Raw genomic sequence first — 24243 nt, 5'->3', positions numbered from 1 at the left:
TGGTAGGTCACATGATAATGACAACATGGCGAATGTAATACGTTGCGATTGTATTCAAAATACACATACATTTTCTTTTGCAGTCGTGAAGTATTTACTTATCCAAATAAGTACCTAGTCAAGAGTATGTGATTTCAGATGCAGCCCATTAATCTGTCTTTTGATTGAGTCATTGAATCATTCACTGAAAAAATCTGTGTTTTTGAATGATGTTAAGAAATTACCCATTAAGAGTCATCTTAGTTAATTATCAATGTAACCTGCAGAAAGAGTCAAAACATAATTATGTATGAACAATCTTTACACAAAGTGCACTTTCTTTTTTCTGTTCCATAACCACATTAAATCTGTAGTTTTTGAATATTTCACAGCCTTAGTCTCATCGCTCATCATGCTCTCACAAACTTTGCCTCTGTTGCTGTCCTTCACCTTTCTATGCCCTCTCAATTGTAACTCTATGAGGAACCTACTCACACATATCTAAAGCTTTCCCATACTGCTGTCAGCTTCAGACTGACTCAAAAGTGAAGATCTGTTCTAAGTGTCAAAAAGATTTCTCTGGAATGAAAGTCATCACTACCTTCTGTTTTTGGTGCATTTAATACATGCTTTTTATAGAGCGAATAGTCTGCTTCTTCTCTCACTGCTACCTACAGCTTACTTTATTGGTTTATTTCAAATAAAACAATGAGATCAAAGAGATGTGCATTTGTCTAGGTAGTGCATATAAAGAACAACCCTGCCATCCACTATCACTGAAAAGTAGCTCAATAGACCAGATCTGTCAGATGCTTTAAACAGTTTACCTTTAATGAGAGCGGGGATTTTCATTTCTGATATATGCCTGCGGAACATGTACCTCATGTAACAATGTTGACAATATAAAACTAGGGCATATGCAGTGTGAAGATATTGTTTCTGGTTATTTTCATGTGAAATGGATTGCAGTGGGTGACAGGAAACTGTTCCAATAGTTAGCAAAAAGAGTCGAGGCATTATTACAGAGGCTTTACAGATCCTTTAACCTACACGTAAAGTTCACAATCTGCAGTTGCTACTGACATTACGAATATTTGAATAGATCCTTTTTTTCCCTGAGTAGCGACTCACCTCTTCTGCATTATTTTATTATTATTTTTTCTATAAGATGTTTCTAGCAATGAATAGATGGACATGAACAGACAATTGTTCACCTAAGAAGGTAACCATAGCAACAGTGAGCTGCTTGAGTACTTTTTGTTCATTTGGGATTGTTATTAAAAAAGAAAACATTGACAAAATAAATTAATTATGTTGTTATGTATGTCTTAATTATAGATTTTACTAGTTTATCACAACAACAACAACAACAACAAAACTTTACATTTTTTTAATTTTATTTTTTTTATCTCAGTGCTAGTTTACGATTTGCTAATTGTTTGGAGTGACAGATTGAATTCCAATGTTTAGATTTATTGATCCCAAGTAAACACATGGACCATTTTTCTTGTAGTAAGATATACAAGGTATACAGGCATGCTTCAAGATATGGGAATACTTCCTCTTTAATGCGGTTCATTGAAGATTTATGATTATACATTATTTGATCAATTTTAAACACTTCTTATTTTGCCTTCTTATGGCAAAGTAGCAAATGTTTGTGTAAAACACTTTTCTCTCGACATTGTTCTCATGCTCTGGTTCTGTGCTGAAACATTAGCACGTCATAGTCTACGTCATCTAACGAGTGAAGCACAGTTCACCGAGCATCACCCTCCATCTTTGGATTTACCGCATCGAAGTGACAAGATTGCTAATAATGCATTTCCCCCTTCTAATGAAGTGCTAATGGAGTGAATTCTAATATTGTTTATCTCTGAATGGTTTCCTCTTCTTTATTCTCGTTTATTCTGCTTTCCTTGTAGGCCATGGGAATTGCCTGTTCTCCTGCCTCTAGGTTGACCATGACACTCTCTTCTGTTTTAGTGTGGTAAGTTACCCTATTATTTCTAGGGGAAATAAGGCTAATATGGCCTGTGGGGAAAAGAGGTGGAATACGTATTATTGGAATACTTATTATTGGATAACTTTTTTTTTTCTTTTGATTGCTGCTGCTATCCATCCTGTGAAATAAAAAGATGACATACACTGGAATTAGGCTCTTTTTAAAATATAAGTATGATTAGATGGAGGGCAAATGTAACCGTTCTTACTCTACCCACTCAGGGAAAGATTAGAAACGGGGTCTCCAGTGTGGAAGGCACACTTAATGCCGAGACACTACAGGTGAACAGGGATTTTTTTAAATTACAAGATATCATGGTAAAACTAATTTTTTTATACCATAAATATAAGAAAAAATATATATTACAAGTGTTGTGTAAATTCATGTTTTAATATGCAAATTACGGCTTATATACTTAAATATAAGCTCATTTGCATACATTTCCAAAAACAAAATCTGGAAACTGGAAAGGACCAGGTTTAAAATTCTTGGTTGTTGACATATAAGATAAGAGGGCTTTTAGAGAGGGCTGATTCTGGATATATAGTAAATCAGAGAATACTGACAATAGCCTTAAAAAAAATATATGTATTTCACCATGTTTTTTTAGAGTAAAATGACCTAAAATTTAGAATAGGAATGATATATCAACACATCTCTCTGTAAAAGGCTTCAGTATACAACTGGAAAAGTTGGTGCTTGTAGGTGCAACTGAAGTGAAAATATCTGACTACCTTAACAAACAGTCACAAAAACTGCAAACAAACTGTCCTTGTTTGCTGTATGTCGATCTATAACTATTTTCATCTAGTTCTGATGGGGTTTTATCATCTAATCTGTTGTTGACTTTCTTTTTATTACATCTTGCTATTTGGTCTTTTCTGTTGAACATTTATGAGCTTATTTCGCAGTTGTCTGCATTTCCTCTCAGGCTGGGAATACACAAGGAAGCGGCAGCACGTATCACATAGTGGGAAATTCACATCGACCAATTAGACGTGGTTTTCGGCTTCAAACTTTCGCAGGGTTGGTTAGTTCTACAAAGGAAATGCCCATATTTGTATTAGACAGTGTTGTGTATGAGACTAAAAGCTTTACAATGATACCAGGCATGAAATGTTTCTGGGAATAGAGACGGCCCTAACTTTTGATGATTTGGGGTATTTCTATTTCTAAAGGCACATTTTGACAAAATATTATGAAATTAACACTTTGAGTAATGTTGACTTTTTTCTTTTTCTTTTTTGACATGACAGATTACATGTTAAGGGAGCAAACTAGGCCAAAATCCCAAAACTGACCACTGCATTGAAAAAAAGATGTTTTCACCTGCCGTGTCTCGCCTTAAGATTAAAGAATACTTTGGCCATCTTTGTCTGCGTCGGCATGACATACTTTCCGTCATCAGGAGTGTACAATAAAAACAGAAGAGTCCACTAGGTGGCAATACGCACAGTACTGTGTGCAGTCATCGAAGAAGAGTGCAGAATGAGCGATTCAAAAACAAGTGTGTGTGTTGTTGTTTCTTCTCAACTGTGTAGCAAAGGTCATCTTTGATCCTTCTGAGCGAATGTCCTGTTGATATGCTGTTGTGCTGCCCTCTTATGACTGCGCATGTAATTGTACTGCGCATGTGTCGAACTTTGCCATCCACACCCATCCGCGGTTGAGTGTTCTTTGAAAGCTCTGCGGACATAACTGCATCTGGGGATTTACAAGGAGGCAAAGACAACTCTAGCATCAGTCACTAGAGCACCTCCTGAGGCCAGGGAAGTGAGATTAACACACACAGTTCTTCCTAGACTTCGTCCATTACACTCACCCCTTAAACCTCACTCCCATCCGGGACAGCGGCTCCAAATGTAGCCGGTCCTACTTGACCCACTCTGAGTGGGATTCAAACTAACGTGGGAGGCAGGTATGCTAACAAGGATGCTAGCGTGCCTCTTGAGGCCAGGGGAGTGAGGTTAACACACACAGTTCTTACTAGCCTACGTCTGTTACACTCACCCTAAACCTCACTCCCATCCGGGACAACGGCACCAAATGTAGCCGGCCCTACTTGAACCGCTCAGAGTGGGATTCGAACTAACGTGGGAGGCAGGTATGCTTACAAGGATGCTAGCATGCCTCTTGAGGCCAGAGTAGTGAGGTTAACACACACAGTTCTTACTGGCCTATGTCTGTTACACTGAGATTGAGCACTTTTTAATAAAATATTTGGAAACAAGGCCCCACTTTATATTAGGTGGTCTTAACTACTATGTACTTACATAAAAAAATAAGTACAATGTACTTACTGTGTTCAAATTGTATTGCAAAGCACTAGCTGATATTGAGGTGGGATACGGGTAGAGTTAGGGACAGGTGTGGTGATCTGGGTAAGTTTGAGGATAGGGTTAGGTATAAGGGAAGTGCCAACTGTGTAATTACAAAAGTGACTACAGAAATTAATTACAGACGTAATTACAATCAGGCATTTTTAAAATGTAAGTACAATGTAAAAACATGTATGTACAGAATAGGTGTATTGTATCAAATTATTAATTAAAATGTTAGTACATAGTAGTTAAGGCCACCTAATATAAAGTGGGTCCATAAACAAAAATTAACAAGAGGACAAAAACTTTTGGTAACACTTTATTATGGGGAACACATATTCACTTGCCTCAATAATCTTCTAATTTACTGCTTATTAATAGTTAGTAGGGTAGTTTTTTTGTAGTATTTAAGTTTAGGTATTGGGTAGGATTAAGAGATGTCGAAATAAGATAATGTAAAATAAGGCATTAATATGTGATTTATAAGTACTAATAAACAGCCAATATCCTATTAATAGGCATGCTAATAAGCAACTAGTGAATAGTTAATAACTGAACCCTAAAATAAAGTGTTACCAAACTACCAAACATCATTCAAAACAATTAAATGCAGCACTTTATTTTAACAGTCCTCTTTAGACACTGCTACTAGCTAAGTATCTTTCCAACTACATCTCAACTTGCAGTCATTAGAGTATTAGTAGATTGTCTGTTTAATATCTAACACTTTATTTTAATGCTCCCCCAACATACATTCTACTGACTATAGGTAACTTTGCAAGTACATGCAAGTCAAGTGACCTGATATATATATATATATATATATATATATATATATATATATATATATATATATATATATATATATATATATATATATATATATATATATATATATATATATATATATATATATATATATATATATATATATTATGCAATTATCCAATCAACTAATCCCATGGCAGTTGCTCCAATGCATTTAGGGGTATGGTCCTGGTCAAGTCAATCTCCTGAACTCCAAACTGAATGTCAGAATGGGAAAAAAAGATGATTTAAGCAATTTTGAGTGTAGCATGGTTGTTGGTGCCAGATGGGCTGGTCTGAGTATTTCACAATCTCCTCAGTTATTGGGATTTTCACACACAACCATTTCTAGGGTTTACAAACAATGGTGTGAAATGGGAAAAACATCCAGTATGCGGCAGTCCTGTGGGTGAAAATGCCTTGTTGATGCTAGAGGTCAGAGGAGAATGGGCCAACTGATTCAAGCTGATAGAAGAGCAACTTTGACTGAAATAACCACTTGTTACAACCGAGGTATGCAGTAAAGTATTTGTGAAGCCACAACACGCATGACCTTGAGGCGGATGGGCTACAACGGCAGAAGACCCCGCCGGGTACCACTCATCTCCACTACAAATAGGAAAAAGAGGCTACAATTTGCACAAACTCACCAAAATTGGACAGTTGAAGACTGGAAAAATGTTGCCTGGTCTGATGAGTCTCGATTTCTGTTGAGATATTCAGATGGTAGAGTCAGAATTTGGCGGGGGATATTTTCTTGGCACACTTTAGGCCCCTTAGTGCCAATTAGGCATCGTTTAAATGCCACGGCCTACCTGATCCTCTGATGGCTACTTCCAGCAGGATAATGCACCATGTCACGAAGCTTGAATCATTTCAAATTGGTTTCTTGAACATGACAGTTCATTGTACTAAAATGTCTCCAACAGTCACCAGATCTCAACCCAACAGAGCATCTTTGGGATGTGGTGGAACGGGAGCTCCATGCCCTGGATGTGCATCCCACAAATCTCCATTTCTAAAGAATGCTTTCAGCACCTTTTTGAATCAATGCCACGTAGAATTAAGTCAGTTCTGAAGGCGAAAGGGGGTCAAGCACAGTATTAGTATGATGTTCCTAATAATCCTTTAGGTTTGTGTAGATACAGATTGTTTCAAAGCTTATTTAGTGATAACAGGAAATGATTCCATAATGCAAACAGTTGATTTAGGCTGTACAGCAGCTCTTAAAGAGAACATTGTCATTGCTTAGATGAAGCCAGTTTAGTGTTAATTCAAATCTGTTGTAAATATCATCAATTATTAAATTAGTTATTTTAATCTATTAAACAGTTCTGCAGAAAACAGCAATGTCACCATCTAACTCAATTCAGTGAATTGGCAGCATTAACATGATTTAATTCTGTTTTGTTTGCTTGAAGATAGATTGGATTCATCATGCCAGTGTGGAGACAAAGCTGGCCATAGGTCAGGTCTTTCTACTAGCCCTAACTCTAACATAACATTCTACTGATACGCTAGTCTAATGAGAGTTAGTTGACGTGTAGATGCAAACATGTAGTCGGTTGGTTATATAATTGAGTTGTGCAGAGCAATACAAACACTATTTCATTATACAGAGATCTGAAATGCGCTTCTGCTGTCTTATGAAGTCTATGACAAGCTGACAAAAACAGAGTGTACAGGTCTGTTTATATATGTCATGTATTCTGTGTTAGCTCAAGACTCAAACGATATTGGACTCCATGCCAGTAAGAAATTCTTCAATTACTTTCTTGCACTTTTGCCTGTCAATTTTTAAATGTTGGGTTTGCTAGTGTGACATGTTGTCTCTGAGTCTTTGTGAAAAAGACAAGCAGATGTGACTTAATGGAACCCCCCCCCCCCCCACACACACACACACACACACAGACAGACAGACACACAAACATACACAATTAGACTTCAATAAGATATCAGATGAAAAATGCACAGACGTTTGCTCAAAGGCAAAACACAAATGAATTTCCCTCTCACCACCATCTCGCTCCTTATTTACGTCAGAAAATGAAGATGAATTATGCCACTGGGCCAAAGGTTATTTATTTAAGCGCAATAAAACAAATGCGCATTCACAGCAACTCCAAATCACATTCTCTGTTCTCATCGGCCTTGGGCTCTCTCATGTTCCCAAACACAAGGGGTCATGAAATGACACAATGAGACAAGAACGCACATGTTTGTAATGCATCACGCCGAGGCAATGATTATCCACAGAATCTATGTTATCATTTCATACTGACACTTAATATTTCCGTGCCCCACCTCACGAGAAACATCTCCTGCCTGCCACCTGAGCTGTGTTTGGCTTCACTGAGCATGTTACATCATGTTCTGACATGCAGGGCTCGTAGGATTGATAGGAAAAACCTGAAGCTGATGGCTGACAGACATTGGAGAAAGTCAACCCTGAGACTAATCCAAGCCATTGTGCTTCGGCTGATAAGGGAAAATAGAGGAACTGCCGCTAGTGCTCTATTAGAGAGGATGCTGGGATATCAGCTACGGTACTTCTGAACAAGGCCCCAACTGTAACCAAGGATTATTTATTTATCTCAGTTTTCTTTATCTCATAATTTATTTATCTTTTTTTTCTTTTTCTTTTTTCACAAGAGAAGAAATTCTATACATGTATATAAATATAATTTAGAATATATTATAATATTGTAATCTATATTTAAATTATATATTTGGATTTGGATAATCTAAAGGCCACACAAAGTATGGAGGTCTGTTGCTATTGCAGAAAGTTGGCGACTTTTGCGCACTGTGTGCCTTGAATTCACTGAGCTCCTGAGAATGACCTATTCTTTCACAAATGTTTGTAGAAGCAGTCTGCGTGATTTTTATACACCTTTGGCCATGAAAATGGTTGGAAGACCTGAATTCAAAGATTTGGAGGGGTGTCCCAATAATTTTGACAATATAGTGTAAACTGTAAAAACAAAATCAATTAAACATTTTCAAAGAAAAGCGCCACTTTTATTTTTTTGTCACCATACTTGGTCATTCAGGTATTCTTGCAACTGTATTTAAATAGGGAAACCGTGGAGGTGTTTGGTCGCTTCTAACTTGATCTCTGTTTGGTACTATAGTGAATGAGCTGGGCTTAGTGGGCTAAGCTAAATGCTATCAGAATGTCACCGTGCGTCAGAGAAATTAAGTGCACGCACTGAGACGAGAGAGGTTTGTATCAACTCGTCTTAGTTAAGGGAATAACATAGTTTAATATGAAAAAGCGGTGAAGTAACCCTGTAAAAATCTTTTTACATAACTTCTTTCAAGGCTATTAATAAGAATAAATGTTCCTTGAGCAAATCAGCATATTAGAATGATTTCGGAAGGATCACGCGACTGAAGTAATGATGCTGAAAATTTAGATTTAACTAATTTAAATTTAAATTCATATAATTATATAATTGATAAAATATTAACGAATAAAGCACAGCATAAAGACTGAAGTGGATGGAATGTATGTGTGTATAATATAAAGAGAAAATAAAACTGTACGTTTTTTTCTGATGTTAAACCTTTGAATGCCAAAAATCCATGGTAATACCTGTTTGTTTCTTTATACAAATGTTTCTTTCTAGTATAATGCATTTGTTTATGCAGACTATGCAATATCGCCTTATATAGTAATTGTTAAAAATGGATGCAAACCCTTAATACATTCACATTCTTTAATATCAGTGGCAGCACCTGTATTTTGTTCTGTTCTATTTAAATATATTCACAGCTGGAACATTGTTTTAAACAAGAATGCATCCTCTTATTAACCAAGGGATGTAGACCATTACTAACACTCAAGTGTTACAGTGTTTGCGTTAAAAGCTCTTAATCCCATATGCTGGTTTGTTCTCAAATTGACTGTTATTATTGTAAATTTCATCATAGATAATAAATTCATGCTGAGATAATCCCTCTTACAATGAGACACTAATCAGGTAGTTCAGCCTCCCTAATCAAATAGGGTTTTATTTTTCGCTCCTTGCACCGGCATCTATTTCACAGGGGAATACATGGATTTACCTATTATTATTATTGTGTTCTCTAAAATCCTTATTGCACCAATGCCACAGCAAACCCTGGCCCTTCAAGTTGCCCACAATGCTCTGAAGCATCTTAAAGGGGAAGGATCAGGCTCTGATCAGATGCCATGAGGTCAACAACATGTCACAGTGAAAATATCCCCCTGACGTTTTCTGTAATTCTCTCCAAGCGACTTTCCTTTGTGCTGACAGGGCAGGAGAGCTGTAGGAAAGCCTCTTAGCTTTTCACAGATCCACACAAACCCAGACAGATAATGTGTCTTTTTGGTGAGAAGCAACAAAAGGTCTTGGCACTTATTCATTATTTCATTCTACTGTCGGTCTACTCAACTCTTCATGCCTTTCTTCGTGGTGAGAAGACATCACTATTGTCCAGGAATTTGTTGATGACAAAAAAAGGACAGCGCTGAAAACTTTTGCGATTGATGTCAGGGCAAGTTGTCAAAAGTATTACAATTATGTCTGGAGAGATAAAGTATTGAAGAAAATATATTTTGAAGTTTAACCCTTTATGTATGTCTTTTTTATTGAGAATGTAACAAAAAAAAAAAAAAAAAAAAAAAAAAACACTGGTGGTGGTGGTGTAATGGTGTGGGGGATGTTTTCTTGGCACACTTTAGGCCCCTTAGTGCCAGTATCGTTTAAATGCCACGGCCTACCTGAGCATTGTTTCTGACCATGTCCATCCCTTTATGACCACCATGTACCCATCATCTGATGGCTACTTCCAGCAGGATAATGCACCATGTCACAAAGCTTGAATCATTTCAAATTGGTTTCTTGAACATGACAATGAGTTCATTGTACTATAATGGCCCCCACAGTCACCAGATCTCAACACAATCCATGCTTCATGCCCTGGATGTGCATCCCACAAATCTCCATCAACTGCAAGATGCTGTCCTATCAATATGGGCCAACATTTCTAAAGAATGCTTTCAGCACCTTGTTGAATCAATGCCACGTAGAATTAAGGCAGTTCTGAAGGCGAAAGGGGGTCAAACACAGTACTAGTATGATGTTCCTAATAATCCTTTAGGTGTGTGTATTTTTCCACACTATATGCTATTATCATATTTCTACAGACAGAGAGCATAAATATTTTGCATTTATTTTGCAGACACTCATTAGCCGCCACTTAGATGCAGTTAACATAGCTCTGTGTGATTGGATACTGTGTACAATTTAATTCTTGTTTATCCTACTGTGCACATAGTTTGCATTTTTTATATATAGTTCTATTCACCCATATTGAAGACATTCTCTGTGTTAATATGCATTATAATTGTTTCAGTGGTTTTTCAAGCATTACCTATGTATAATTGACGATGAAACTCTTTTTAAACAAATCTGCTGGAACTCTCCCCAGCAAAGCCATCTGTACCACCAAATGTTATTTTTGATCTTATCTGCCATTAACGCCACATGGAACCCACTTTTAAGTTTCTGTGAAATGGTATCTGTCAGTGTTTTTGAATCTCACTTTCCAAAAACATTTTTAAATTTAATTAAATTTATTATTATTTTAATTTTTTTGAGTGTGATCTGAGATCTGACTTTAGCGTGAATTCACACAGAACACATTCTAAAAATCTGTGACGTTCTAGTTAAAATCACTTTAGTTTTTTCGCCATTCCACTGCCAACATATCTTGTTTTTCAAATGTTCTGTGTGAATGAGCCCTAATACTTTGTTCAGACAGGCTAAATATATAATATTATTTTGCCATATCTGATTAAATGTTGTGTGACCATGAAATACAATGCTCACATATTAGATGCATCGCAGTTTGAGTGGATGATTATTATTATTTTTAATGCAATGCATTTGTCAAGTCAACCTTTATTTCTATAGCACATTTAAACATAACAGAATATGACCTATAGTTCTTTACAGATCAAGATAGAAAAAGAACAATAAACTATTAAATATAAAACATAGTACAATAAATCAGAATATTTATATACAACATCATGCATTTTATCATCTAAAACCTATACAATCTATTTGAAAGCCACAGAAAAAAAGAATAACTAATAATAATGTTTTTAAAGAAAATGTATTTAAAAATGCAGATGAAGATGACCTCACATGGAAAGGGAGACTATTCCATAATTTAGGATTATCACAGAATTATCACAGAAAAGGCACAGCAGAAGGTAGCAGGTAAGAGATAACATAGGGCGTGAGACCAAATAATGCCTTGTAAACCAAAAAAAATAATAAAAAAATAATAAACTCTACCAGTGTAGGGATGTTAAAACTGGAGAAATGTGATCCTTCTTTCCTAACCCTGTTAACAGCCTGGCTGATGCATTTGGGACAAGCTGCAGACATGATAACGCAGTTTGGGGGAGACCCATATACAATTAGTTGCAATAGTTTAACCTTGATGAAATGAGCGGATCACAATTTCCAAGTCAGTATGGGAAATAAAAAGCTTTATTTTAGTGTTCGATCTCAGGTGTACAATAGCACTGATCTGCTTATTGAAAAATAGAGATGAGTCAAAAATCACTCCAAGATTCCTCTCATGGAACCAGATTCATTAAACAGGTTTCTTCCGGTTTCTGGATTTCAGGTTTCCAAAATTCTTAGCATGAGAGCGCAAATCCAAAAAAGCGCAGACGGGAGTGGAAAGTTCTGCTCATGATCTACCGACAACACACAAATCGAACACAGACACAGCCGGACCATTAGCGGATTAGCAGCAGATATTAGCGTCGGGTTTAAAGGTCCCGTTCTTCGCGATTCCATCTTTCAAACTTTAGTTAGTGTGTAATGTTGCTGTTAGAGCATAAATAATACCTGTAAAATTATAAAGCTCAAAGTTCAATGCCAAGCGAGATATTTTATTTAACAGAAGTTCCTTTCAAAGCCTACAGCGAATAGCCGGTTTGGACTACACCCCGGCACTTCCTTCAGGAATGACGTCACTAGAACCGTTTGTTGACTAACCCTCCGCCCACAAGAACACGCAAAATAGGGGGCGTGGTCTTGTTGCTCTCCCACAGAGCGCACTTTGAGCGCGTGCATCTCCCCGTTATGGTAAGAGGCGGGACCTTTCCGGGCAAAGTGTGCTAAGCTGCTGTCCAATCACAACACGGGAAGCACTGACCCAATCAGAACTCGTTACGTGTTTCTGAAGGAGAGACTTCATAGAACAAGGAAATCATCAGGCCGTTTTTTAGGACAGAGAAAACAGCAGTGTACAGATAAATAAATTGTGTGAATAATATACTCAAAACATGAACTCATGTTATATTGCACACTGTAAACATAATTAAAGCTTTGAAAACACGCGGAGAACGGGACATTTAATGCATGCTTTTTTGGCCGATAAATAATGGCAAACCTTAGTAAATCACCTTGCATGATTCATTTAAATACTCTCCTCCCATACATTTTGTGTCTAAAAGGGAAACTCCTACAATGCACATTAAATAAGGTCAGACGCAAATAACCGTCCACAACTTTTCAGTGCTAATTTGTCACTGCATGGCTTTAGTGAGTCATTTTTTTTAAAGGCAAAAGAGGGTTTGTGCTGTCGCGACCTTTTTGTAAATCCGGCCCATGATCTTGCACGTTTCATTGCAACGGACCTAACTGGGCAACTATGCCAGGTAAGCCAGACAAAAAGTAACCTAAGATTAAGACTTTGGCTGCAATAGTTATGATGTAAGCATCAGTTGTATAACATTTGTAATGTCATGCAAAGTGTGAAATTGCCATTGAGCAAGGCTGCCCACTGCTCCGGGTGTGTGTGTCCATGGTTGGCAGTGTGTGCACTCATTACTAACTATTCCTAACGTTTGTGCACTAACATGGATGAGTTAAATATAGATCATTTAATGTCTGAACAAACAGATTAGATTTCATAATTTGCAAAATGACAGTTTACACAGCCATTGCTAGCGATATGCTATTGCTACATAAAACAAAAGCACAACAATCATGTCTGCTCTGATGAAATAGCACGTTCATAATCTCACTTCCATGTTAATAAACATGTTAGACCCAAGTGTAAAGTGTTATATTATGACAGGTCTGTTCAACTGAGAATAGCACATTACTATAGCACAAAGTAGAAGTAGAAAAGTAGAAGCCTTCATAACACATTTAACTTGATGTGAAGGCATTAGGTTGCTTAAATAGCTAATTACACCAGCTGCAAAAAAAGAAAAGAGGTAGATAATACATATAGTATAGCAGTGGTCTAATTTTGTATTTTATTCTACAACCCCTGAATCCAGAAAAGTTGGGACATTTTGGAATAAAATCAATAAAATAATAATACAAAATAAAAATACAAAAAATAAGTTAATCCTCTAATTCTAACGTACTATAAGGTATTTAACTGACAAATGTAAATAAATGATTTTCAAAATGTTCACTGACCAACTTAAGTATATTTTGTAAATATAAACCATTTTTATACCACAAAAGTTGGTACAGAGGCAAAAAAAAGGTAAAGTTAAACTATTTTGAAACACTTGTAAATTGGTAATAAGTGGGGGTATCACGTTTAAATATAAAATAAGCATTTCAGTCTTTGCAAACAAAGATGTGTCAGAGCTCATCACTGCCAAATATCATGAGAGAATTGTCTCATCAATTCTCTAATCTAAATGAAAGATTGCAATTCATTTAGTTCTTTCACCTTCTATCATACATACTATTGTGTACAGATTCAGGAAATCCAGAGAAATCTGTGTACATGCAGGGCAAGGAAGGTAAACTCTGTTGAATGTGTGTGATCTTTGAGCCCTCAGATGGCATTGCGTGAGAAACCTCTGTTAAATACAGCCACTTATGCTTCAGGAAAACCATTGTCACGTAACACAGTCTGGTGCTGTGTCGAGGAATGCCACTTGAATCTCTGTTGCGCAAGGAGAAACCCATACATCAGTTCTGTGCAGAGATGCATGCCACCGGGTTCTCTGGGCACAGATGATCCAAAACCCAGTGGAAATATGTGCTCTGGTCAGATGAGTCCACGTTTCAGCTTGTTTTGGGGACAAGACTTTCATCAGCGGCTGGTACAAAAGCAAACATCTGCCCTGGTATGGGGTTGCATCAGTTCAAATAGCATGGGTGACTTTTATGTGTGTGAAGGTACTACTAGCTGTTTCAATCACACTGTTTTTAATGTGCATTCTGGAGTATGGCATCAGAAACGAGTGATGGAAATGGCAATTTTGCTAACGCTGGCAATGGCAAACGCTTGCTTGGGGTTCATTAGAGTTCATGTTAATAATGGAAGATGGAAATGAATTTGCTGAATAAATCCTGACGTAGCGAATATTAAACTCACATGATTAATCGTCTGTTTCCGCTGAAGGTGTTTTATTTACTGTTGGTTACAAGGTAGTCTCGCATAACCAGACCTTCAGACTGACGGCAGAAGGTCTGGACTTTATCGCAGCTTTCATTGATCAAGGACTGCCCAAGATGATGTTTGACACGTAACGCAATCAATCACTGTTCGTTTTGTTCCACGTCATGTTTAGGGAAGTGAAAAGTCGATGTCCCTGCAATAACAGACCGGCGTGCATCTATAAATTATTCATGAGCATTCATAAATTATATATAAAATTGTTGTGCATGTTTAGTCAACAGGTCCATGGGTGTGACGTCTAAAGCTAAGCTTAGTTTCAAGGTTACTATACCACCATCATCCGCTCGAACAATTTGACAAAAACGTTCGAAAGCTGACAGATTTTCACCACATTTGGATGGAAACCAAGCTAGTGCCGTGGATGCTTATATTGATATTGTAAAGAGACATTCAATGGCCTCAAAATGACATCTTTCCTGTGAAGCAAGACAATGCCAGGCCTCAGTCCTCACATGCTTTGGTTTCTAGACACTCTACACTGTAGAAGGGATGTGCTTGACTGGCCTGTCTGCAGTCCAGATATGTATCTTATTGAAAATGTATGACCCATCATGAAAAGGAGAATCAGACAACGATGACCAGAATGTTGAGCAGCTGTCATGTATCTGGTGAGATTGTGTAAAAAAATCCACTTGCAAAACTTTAACGTTTCTTTATTCCCAAACATGACTTGATTTGCATGTACTTGCAAAGTTACCTATAGTCAGTAGAATGTCTGTTGTTGTTATATACAGTGGGTACGGAAAGTATTCCGATTTTTTTTCTCATTATTGTACACACAGCACTTCATATTTACAAGAAAAACACAGAATTGGTAACTTTTTTGCAGATTTATTAAACAAGACAAAACTGAAATATCACATGGTCCTAAGTATTCAGACCCTTTGCTGTGACACTTGTTTATTTAACTCAAGTGCTGTCCATTTCTTCTGATCATCATTGAGATGGTTCTACACCTTCATTTGAGTCCAGCTGTGTTTGACTATACAGATTGGACATGATTAGGAAAGCCACACACCTGTCTATATAAGACCTTACAGCTCACAGTGCATGCCAGAGCAAATGAGAATCATGAGCCCAAAGGAACTGCATGAAGAGCTCAGCGATAGAATTGTGTCAAGGTTATAAAAACACTTTGTTGCACTTAGGAATCCTAAGAGCAAAGTGGACTCCATAATCCTTAAATGGAAGATGTTTTGGACAAATAGAACCCTTCCTAGAGCTGGCTGTCCGGGAAAACTGAGCTATGAGAAGAGAAGATCCTTGCTGAGAGAGGTAAAGAAGAGTTCCAGAGATGCATTTGGGAGATGGGAAAAATATGTAGAATGTCAACATCACTGCAGTCCTCCCCCACATGAAAGACACAAGTTTGCTAAAAATATCCTGAAGGACTCCAAGATGTTGAGAAATAAGATTTTTTTGATCTGATGAGAGCAAGATAGAACTTTTTGGCCTGCTCTTTACCTGTCCAATACAGTCCCAAAAGCGAAGCATGGTGGTGGCAGCATCATGCTATGGGGGTGTTTTTCAGGTGTTGGGACAGGATTACTTCAATTTTTGCAATCTAGGGAAAGATGAATGCGGTACCTTCGCATTCCGTTTATTTTTCTAGAAACCATAGAAACACCAAAGACATTTTAATATGCTGTTTTTTTTTTAGACAGGTGAGCAACTGTTTGGATGCATTCATCGGCAGAAAAATAATCATTGTTTTATAGCTCAACACATCTAAATTTAACTATCGTAAAACTTCATGATTTACCGCAAGTACCATGTTTTACCATGACTAAGAAGTCTTCTTCTTCTTCTTCTTCTTCTTCTTCTTCTTCTTCTTCTTCTTCTTCTTCTTCTTCTTCTTCTTCTTCTTCTTCTTCTTCTTCTTCTTCTTCTTCTTCTTCTTCTTCTTCTTCTTCTTCTTCTTCTTCGTCTTCTTCGTCTTCTTCGTCTTCTTCTTCTTCCATGTGCAGTGTTATGATCTGACAATGAGAGAATGCCAAACAATGCTTGTATGCTAGCTAATTTGGCTGCTTCCACCCAGCTTGAGTAAATGCAATTTTTTAATGTCAAACTGTAAAAAAGTTTGTCTTGCGGAAGAACATTGCAGCTGGAGCTACTTCTCTCAGTTTATGTCTATGGCGAGACACATGGGCTGTGCTCCACCGCAGCGGTACCTACCAGTCTGGCCGGAAACAGTCCCAATATAAACACTTATTATAAGTGTACCATAATGATTCAGGGAAAGACAAAAACATGGTTTGGAAAATGGATTCATGTTGTACATTTTCATTGTATAATATTTGTAAATCTTGAACAAAAAAAAGTTGCGGACAGCAGCTTTAAGTTTAATTTTAATTGATATTTGTATTTGCCATTGTTTTAATCTACTCTCTTTCATTCTGAACAGACATTTGACTGACTTTTGGGTCAGGACCCCCCCGCCCCCAAAAAAGTAGGAAATACCATTTTAAAACCAGAGAGAGACAGGCTATCAGAAACTGTTCAGCAGTGACACTAAAGATAAGGATTATGTCTGCCTGTAGCTACAGGGTGACGATATGCCCTCACTTGAATGTTTTTGCTTGTTCTTTTGGGATGGGGGAGGGAGAGCAGGTTACTGATGTGGGGGACACTCTTCCCTTGAAATAATCAGCTAGATGCACAGACATGTGTAAACATGTTCTGTCCCTGGGCAAGCCAGCGGTCTGTGAAAGAGTGTGTCATGATTTCGACACACTTGACTGGAGGGGTTGGAAATTTAAAGTGCATGAGAAAAATACAGGTAGCCTCTGGAGGATTTCAGTCGCACTTTTCCTGTCACAATTATTTTGCATTTGCTTTTCAATCAATGTTTGGAATTAGAATAAAAATACTACTGAAATGTTGTAGTAGTAATGAACACTTGAATCCACAGTTTTACACATGTGTGTGTGAACATCTGGTCATGGAGAGAATATAAAGTGCACGTAACGTGGTCTGTCTTGAGCTGTTCAGACCAACACTTTTGCCTCCTTAGCATTTAACCCTAAATAATTTAAATGCGTGGAAATTTGAGTGTCAGCATTTTCAGCACTTTCTGCAATTCTCTCTCTCTCTCTCTCTCTCTCTCTCTCTCTCTCTCTCTCTCTCTCTCTCTCTCTCTCTCTCTCTCTCTCTCTCTCTCTCTCTCTCTCTCTCTCTCTCTGAGAAAGTGTGTATTAATTATGGTGACAGAGGTGCATATGAAAATTCATGTCTGTAAGATAATGTTTGCTGATGAGTGTAAGGTACTGAATATGAATAATCTTTTTGGATCACTCCTGCTAAGTAAGAAGGTTAATTATATTTATTTATTTATTTATTTATTTATTTATTTATTTATTTATTTATTTATTTATTTATTTATTTATTTATTTATTTATTTATTTATTTATTTATTTATTTATTTATTTACGTAATTTTTTTATGTATATGTATTATTATTATTATTATTATTATTATTATTATTATTATTATTATTATTATTATTATTATTATTATTATTATTATTATTATTTTATTTTTTTAAGTAAGTTAGTGCCTAACATCTGCAGACACTTAAAATCCACACAAATCAAATTATTGAAATTATTTAAAACTCACTCTATCTACTTTATTGTTATTATATATATATATATATATATATATATATATATATATATATATATATATATATATATATATATATATATATATATATATATATATATACATTTATAGAATAATTTCTAGAAATTGAAATATTTTGTAATGTTATATATGCACATGCCTTTATTGTTAGTTATCAATGTGTCCTTGTTATTTGTTATTTTAATTTTAAAGCGACATTACTTACCCTATTTACCACACAAACACCCCCCCCCCCCCCCCTCATCCCAACTGTTTGGCAGCACTCTGGCAACTTATAATTCTCTCTCAGTTCTCTTACTCCAATGCTCACTCCAATGCATTTGAGCCATTTCAATCCACACAATTAGAGTGCATTATCTGCAGTGCTTTCTCCATGCATGTTTGAGGAAGCAATGACAGCCTCTGAGGAGTTTGGTAATGGAGATGATGTGTGTGCAGGCCTGCTTGCATCACATCACTAAACATGCAAGCCTTGGATGAGAGAGTAACAAGGGACACATGAACCTTTTTTCCCCCACTGTTAATTAAGAGCCACTTTCATGCCATACATTTTAGAAACAAGCAGAAGCCGCTGACACCTAAACTGACACAACATTTTCCAAAGTGCATTATGTCACATAATACCACAGTGAGCAACCGTAACTGTGAGCTATTTGGCTATTTAAGCACCATGGACAGCAGCTGGGGTTTATTTCAGAACCACGGACAGCATTATTTGGTCCATTGTGTGACTTTGAGATGCAAAGAGGGTAAAAAAAAAAATCTATGGAAACAGTGATGAATGCAGTGTTTTCAAAGTAATTTTCTTCTTTTAAACTTTAGAAAACAAATTTCCATGTGCATGTTCTTTTGTAGCTGTGCCATATATATTTTAAATATGTCTGCATTATCGTTTAATTTCCGTTTGAGCTGATGCTCAGTGTTTGTACACAGCAAACAACACTATTAATCAAAACATTCTCTGAACTCATGGCAACTCCCTCGCATGTCTATTTTGAGTTGCAATCAATCAAAGACACACGTATAAACACCAAAAGAGGGCGAAAAGATAAGACAAATCACTGTTCAGAAACAGCTTTAGCACTCTTTATGCACTCTGGTACAAGCTGAGTAAATATATCTATATTTAGGCGGTTTACACAGAAAAAAAAAATACACCTGGCTTGTGCAACATTTGCCAACATGGCAACAAATCAAATGGCAACAAAGCCATTTGAAATAACCTAAAAGCGCTAATAAACAGATATAGGGCCCTATCATAAATTCTGCACAAGTGCTTTTTGCTAGTTTCAACCCGACGCAGTTATTAGTTTCACATCAAGCTATTTGTTTAAATAGCAAATGCATTTGCACCTATTTGTGTAATAATATGGCGCTCATGGGCGTGCTGGTCTGAAAATGAGTGTGTTCAGGCACATTGTTGGCACGTTGCTATTTTGAGTCAACTGAAAAGACTGCATCATTGACCAACTAAACCCTGGTCTAAAGTTAATAGCGCAGTAATTCTGACTTTTTTTCTCACAAATGAGTTGCAAAATCTAAATTCTGAAATATAAACTCGCAATTGGGTGATATAAAGTCAGAATTCTGAGATATGAACTCGCAATTGCGTGATCACAATTCTGAGTTTTTTTCTCACAATTGCGAGTTATAAAGTCAGAATTCTGACACAATTTTGTCTGAATTGTGTCTTTATATCATGCAATTGTACCTTTATTTTCACTCTGCTCATATACTCTGGAAGGTTCTTCAGTAAATATAAAGTTCATCCATGCATTTTGTATTCGAAAGGAAGCTTATGGCATGTTTGAAACATGCCGTAACCTTGGAAGTGCAATCCGGTTTATCTCCACGTAGGCCTATGTTATTTATCTAACATGATCTTGCATGCACGAGTCAGTGGACAGAGCTACAGAATTAGGCATTCATCTTCTTCTTTTAAGGTGGCGTTGGTAACACTTTACAATACGGGTGCACTAATATGCATTAATTAATGCACAGATAATCATGAGTTAATGTATACTAATGGGGAACTAACCCATTTATTAATGATTACTACATCAGCAACTAATGAAGTTTCTACATGATTAATAAATTAAGTAATCATTAAATTGTCATAGATAAATGTGTCATCATGTATTAATTCCTTAATAACATATTATATTAACTAATAATGTAAATGAATGTGTTATTACCACAAAGGGTCGAAGCCATGCATTTCAACTTTTAGTTGTCTGCTTTAATTAATCATTAGCTAATGATTTATAAAGGTATCATTATGTTATGACTTTACTTGTTGGGGCACATGACTAATAACTTATTGATTAAGTAATATGTAATTTATGGATTTTGAATTAGTTAATAGTCATGTGTCCCAATAAGTAAAGTCATAACATGATGATACCTTTATAAATCATTAGCTAATGATTAACTAAAGCAGGTAGCTGGAAGTTGAAATGCATGGATTCGACCCGTTGTGGTAATAATTTATTACGTTAATTTACATTATTAGTTAATATAATATGTTATTAAGGAATTAATACATTTTGACACATTTAACTAATAACTATTTAATGATTACTTAATCTATTAATCATGTAGAATCTTCATTAGTTGCTGATGCAGTAATCATTAATAAATGGGTTAGTTCACCGTTAGTAATACATTAACTATTCATTAATTAAGCATTAATTAATGCATATTAGTGCAATCGTATTGTAAAGTGTTACCGTGGCGTTTCACTGAACTCTGACCTCACGGGTAAGCACATTCACAGATCGGTCTTTTGCTGAACCAGCTGTCAATAAAAGATTTTCTTTGACTAACAATTTACATGAGATTCTTATATTACCCCAACCTATACACATATATACACATATATCAAAAACTCAAGGGAAAGTTGATTTCATAATTCACCCCTTTAAATCTATCACCTAAAAAGAGAAGCTACCTATTCATGTCTATTTTGGACAAGAAATGTCTCTGTGCAACTTATTCAGTAAATTATTCTTCTTGCCATTACAATTCAAAATTTACCAACCTTTGCAGATATATAATTTATTTTACTTACATGGAGACAGTAATCTCAAAGCACACAGCTCCTCTGAGCTGTTACTATCCCAGAATGCATCATTCTAACAGCACTCTGACCACTCTATTACGTGTTTGTGACAGGAAAACTGCCCACAGCTTCCTCTGCCCACATCCTTTTTGAGTTATTGAAATTCAGCTGTGCAGAGATAAAAAGCTGCTAGTGGCTCTCTCCGTATTCTCCAGAGATATGTTTTTTTCCCGCTTCTCCATTTGTGAAAGACTTGGATTTTTAATAACCTTCCACCCCTTCCTTTTTTTTATAGTCAAAGGCTGTGAGGATATCGCTAGCCCAAAGGTATTATTTTGGTTTCTCTCGTGAGTTAGAGGGCAAGACAGGCTGAAAGTTTTACTATTGTAATTGAACAGTAAATCTTGCTGGCTTTTTCTTTCCAGTGATATGATGAACAAAGTGTCAGTAAAGGTCTGAGGATATTAATCCAAACCAGACCTGGCATGTTTCTCTAATTTCTTTGTTTTCTCACAAAATAGCCATAATAATGATAAATGTTATGCCTTTGATCAATATGATGGGGGGAACCAAAACTGTGTCATTTTTACAAAAAATGGACAATACAAAAATAATACTTTTAACATTTGACAGCCACCTTAATAACACTAGAAAAGAGAAAGCCGCATGATGAATAAAAGTTCGCCACAATACGTTTTTCCATAAGCATTGAAGGTGCACAAATGACACTAAACTAATAATAATAAAAAAAACAATAGTAAAATGAATAACCATCAATCATCACACAGGGAATTCTGAGATTATTCGTTTAAGGCTTGTCAATTATAAGATGATGTGTCCATAAACAGTACTTTTAACGGTATTTTACTTTTTTTATGTAGCATTTTTGCAATCTTGTAGTCTTTTTATTTTTTTATTTTATTTTTTTACAGCGCAGTGTTACTTTAGCCTCAGCACAAGGTCATTGTAAATAACAGAACAAAAAAATAGATTTGCTCTCATTATGGCCTGTATTGGACATGCAGGATCATCTGTTCTCAGCCTACATAATGTCTGCATGACAGGATGGCAGTAGATAATTATTGGCTCCTGGCCTTCTCCAGATGTGAGCTGGTGTTGATCCACGTTCCACCAATCCAGCTGTGTGGCTGGGAAAGGGTAGCATCCATATGGTCCTCTTCCTTCCCCGCCTGGATCAAGCTAGATGGACCGGGGCAGATGGAATCACACACCGTCTGCCCACGGTCACATGTTATGTGTCTGCCATCGTTAATTGGGCATGGGTTGCTTCCTCCAGTTGAAACGCCGGAGCTTAGGGGTTGAGGTTTTTGCCACTGTTTCAGTATCTACTACATTAGACACACGGGATGGAGAGGTGGCTGATAACCGGGGAAGAAGAGGAAAAAGAGCAAGAGGAAGAAAAGGGCAGCGAATGTTGTGTAACATCTCGTCCGGCGCTTTGTGACATCAGAGAAATGTCATTTGTTCTTGGAGTAGGCAGCTGTGTCTCTCATAGGAGCAGATATCTCACATTCACAGCGGGCTAATCAATGTTGACAAGACATTTCAAAACTGGAGCGGTGAGTGGGCCGCATGTTCTAAAGTGATCAAATTGGCATGCTCCAGCTGAGCTGTGCTGTTTGAAGATGGCCTTTGATGAAGACTGCAGCATTGAGCGCAGGACTCTTCTGGGGGACCCGTTCAGCCACTCTACACTGGATAGATTTATTTTTCTCTCTTTCTTTCTCCCTCTCGCACCCCTGTGATCTTTCAGGATAAATACTATGTGCTGTTGGGCCCCAACCTATTTCAAGATAAAAGTTTCAATTCTCTTTCTCAGTAAAGTGCGCTTCTTGTGCAGTTGGCTTTTTTGAAGGATAAAGAGGGAGGCTCTCCATTTTAAGTGCGAGACAGGTTTAATGCTGCCCCAGGCCCGAGTAAAGTGCTAGCAATAAGATTTAGACAGGCTGGGCTCCACTTGTAATCTGAGGCAAGAAAAACAGCTTTTCATCAAAGTGGATTTACAGTGCTTCCTGAGCTCAACGAAAGAAAAAAGAAAAAAAGAAAAAAACATCTGAGAGCCTGCTACAATGGAATAAGAAACTTGTCACTCCAATTACTAACGTACAAACAGGTGAGTGAAATACTGTACACTATTGTTCAAAAAAAAAAAAAGAGAAAGAAAGTGTGGTAAGGTGCATTAAATTGATTAAAAGTTAGAGGTTTTCTAAAGATTTCTATTTAAAAAAAAAAAAAAGTGGTTTCTAATAATCCATATATATATATATGGTTTTCAAAAAAAATATTTAGCAGCACAAGTCTTTTCAACATTGGTAATTATAAGAAATATTTTTTTTCACGCATCTTGGCGTGGTGTTGGTTGAAGACAAGGTGAGGATGAAGAATTAAAGGGATAGTTCACCCCAAATTTTTACTTATCCCATAATCTACTCACCTTCAAGTCATTCTAGGTGTATGTGATATTTTTCTTTCAGACAAATACAATCAGAGTTATATAAAACATTTACTGGTTAATCCAATAATTTATAATAGCCGTGAATTGATGGGTTTGTGTAAGAGAAAAATCCATATTTAAAACTTTATAAAATAAAATGTCTAACTTCTGGCGGACTGCCTTCCATAGGGTTTATATATATATATATATATATATATATATATATATATATATATATATATATATATATATATATATATATATATATATATATATATATATATATATATATATATATATATATATATATATATATATATATAAAGGGATGATGTATCCTCCGCTTCGCGTCGGGGTCCTGATCACTCTGTCGGGGTTTATTCTGCGATAACAACCGGCTGGGTGTACATTATCCCGCTTATTACATGCTACTAGTCTCAAATAAATAATTATTAGACACAAAATGTTGTCTTGAGATTAA

The 24243-nt window shown here is 36.4% G+C and overlaps 1 protein-coding gene across 3 annotated transcripts in view; it reads left to right on the top strand.

Annotated features, from left to right (window-relative positions):
- lingo2 (leucine rich repeat and Ig domain containing 2) overlaps positions 1-24243 on the top strand; it is a 348108-nt gene that overhangs the window by 71224 nt on the left and 252641 nt on the right. For all 3 annotated transcript variants that reach the window (XM_067457309.1, XM_067457310.1, XM_067457311.1), the window contains exon 2: positions 1905-1969. The gene's annotated coding sequence lies outside the window, so the exon portion shown is untranslated. The remainder of the gene's footprint in view (positions 1-1904; positions 1970-24243) is intronic.

Source organism: Pseudorasbora parva, chromosome 11 (genome assembly GCF_024679245.1).
Source record: "Pseudorasbora parva isolate DD20220531a chromosome 11, ASM2467924v1, whole genome shotgun sequence".
Lineage (NCBI taxonomy): Eukaryota > Metazoa > Chordata > Actinopteri > Cypriniformes > Gobionidae > Pseudorasbora > Pseudorasbora parva.
The sequence above is the reverse complement of the archived record's forward strand: the minus strand, read 5'-3'. Positions and strand labels throughout refer to the sequence as shown.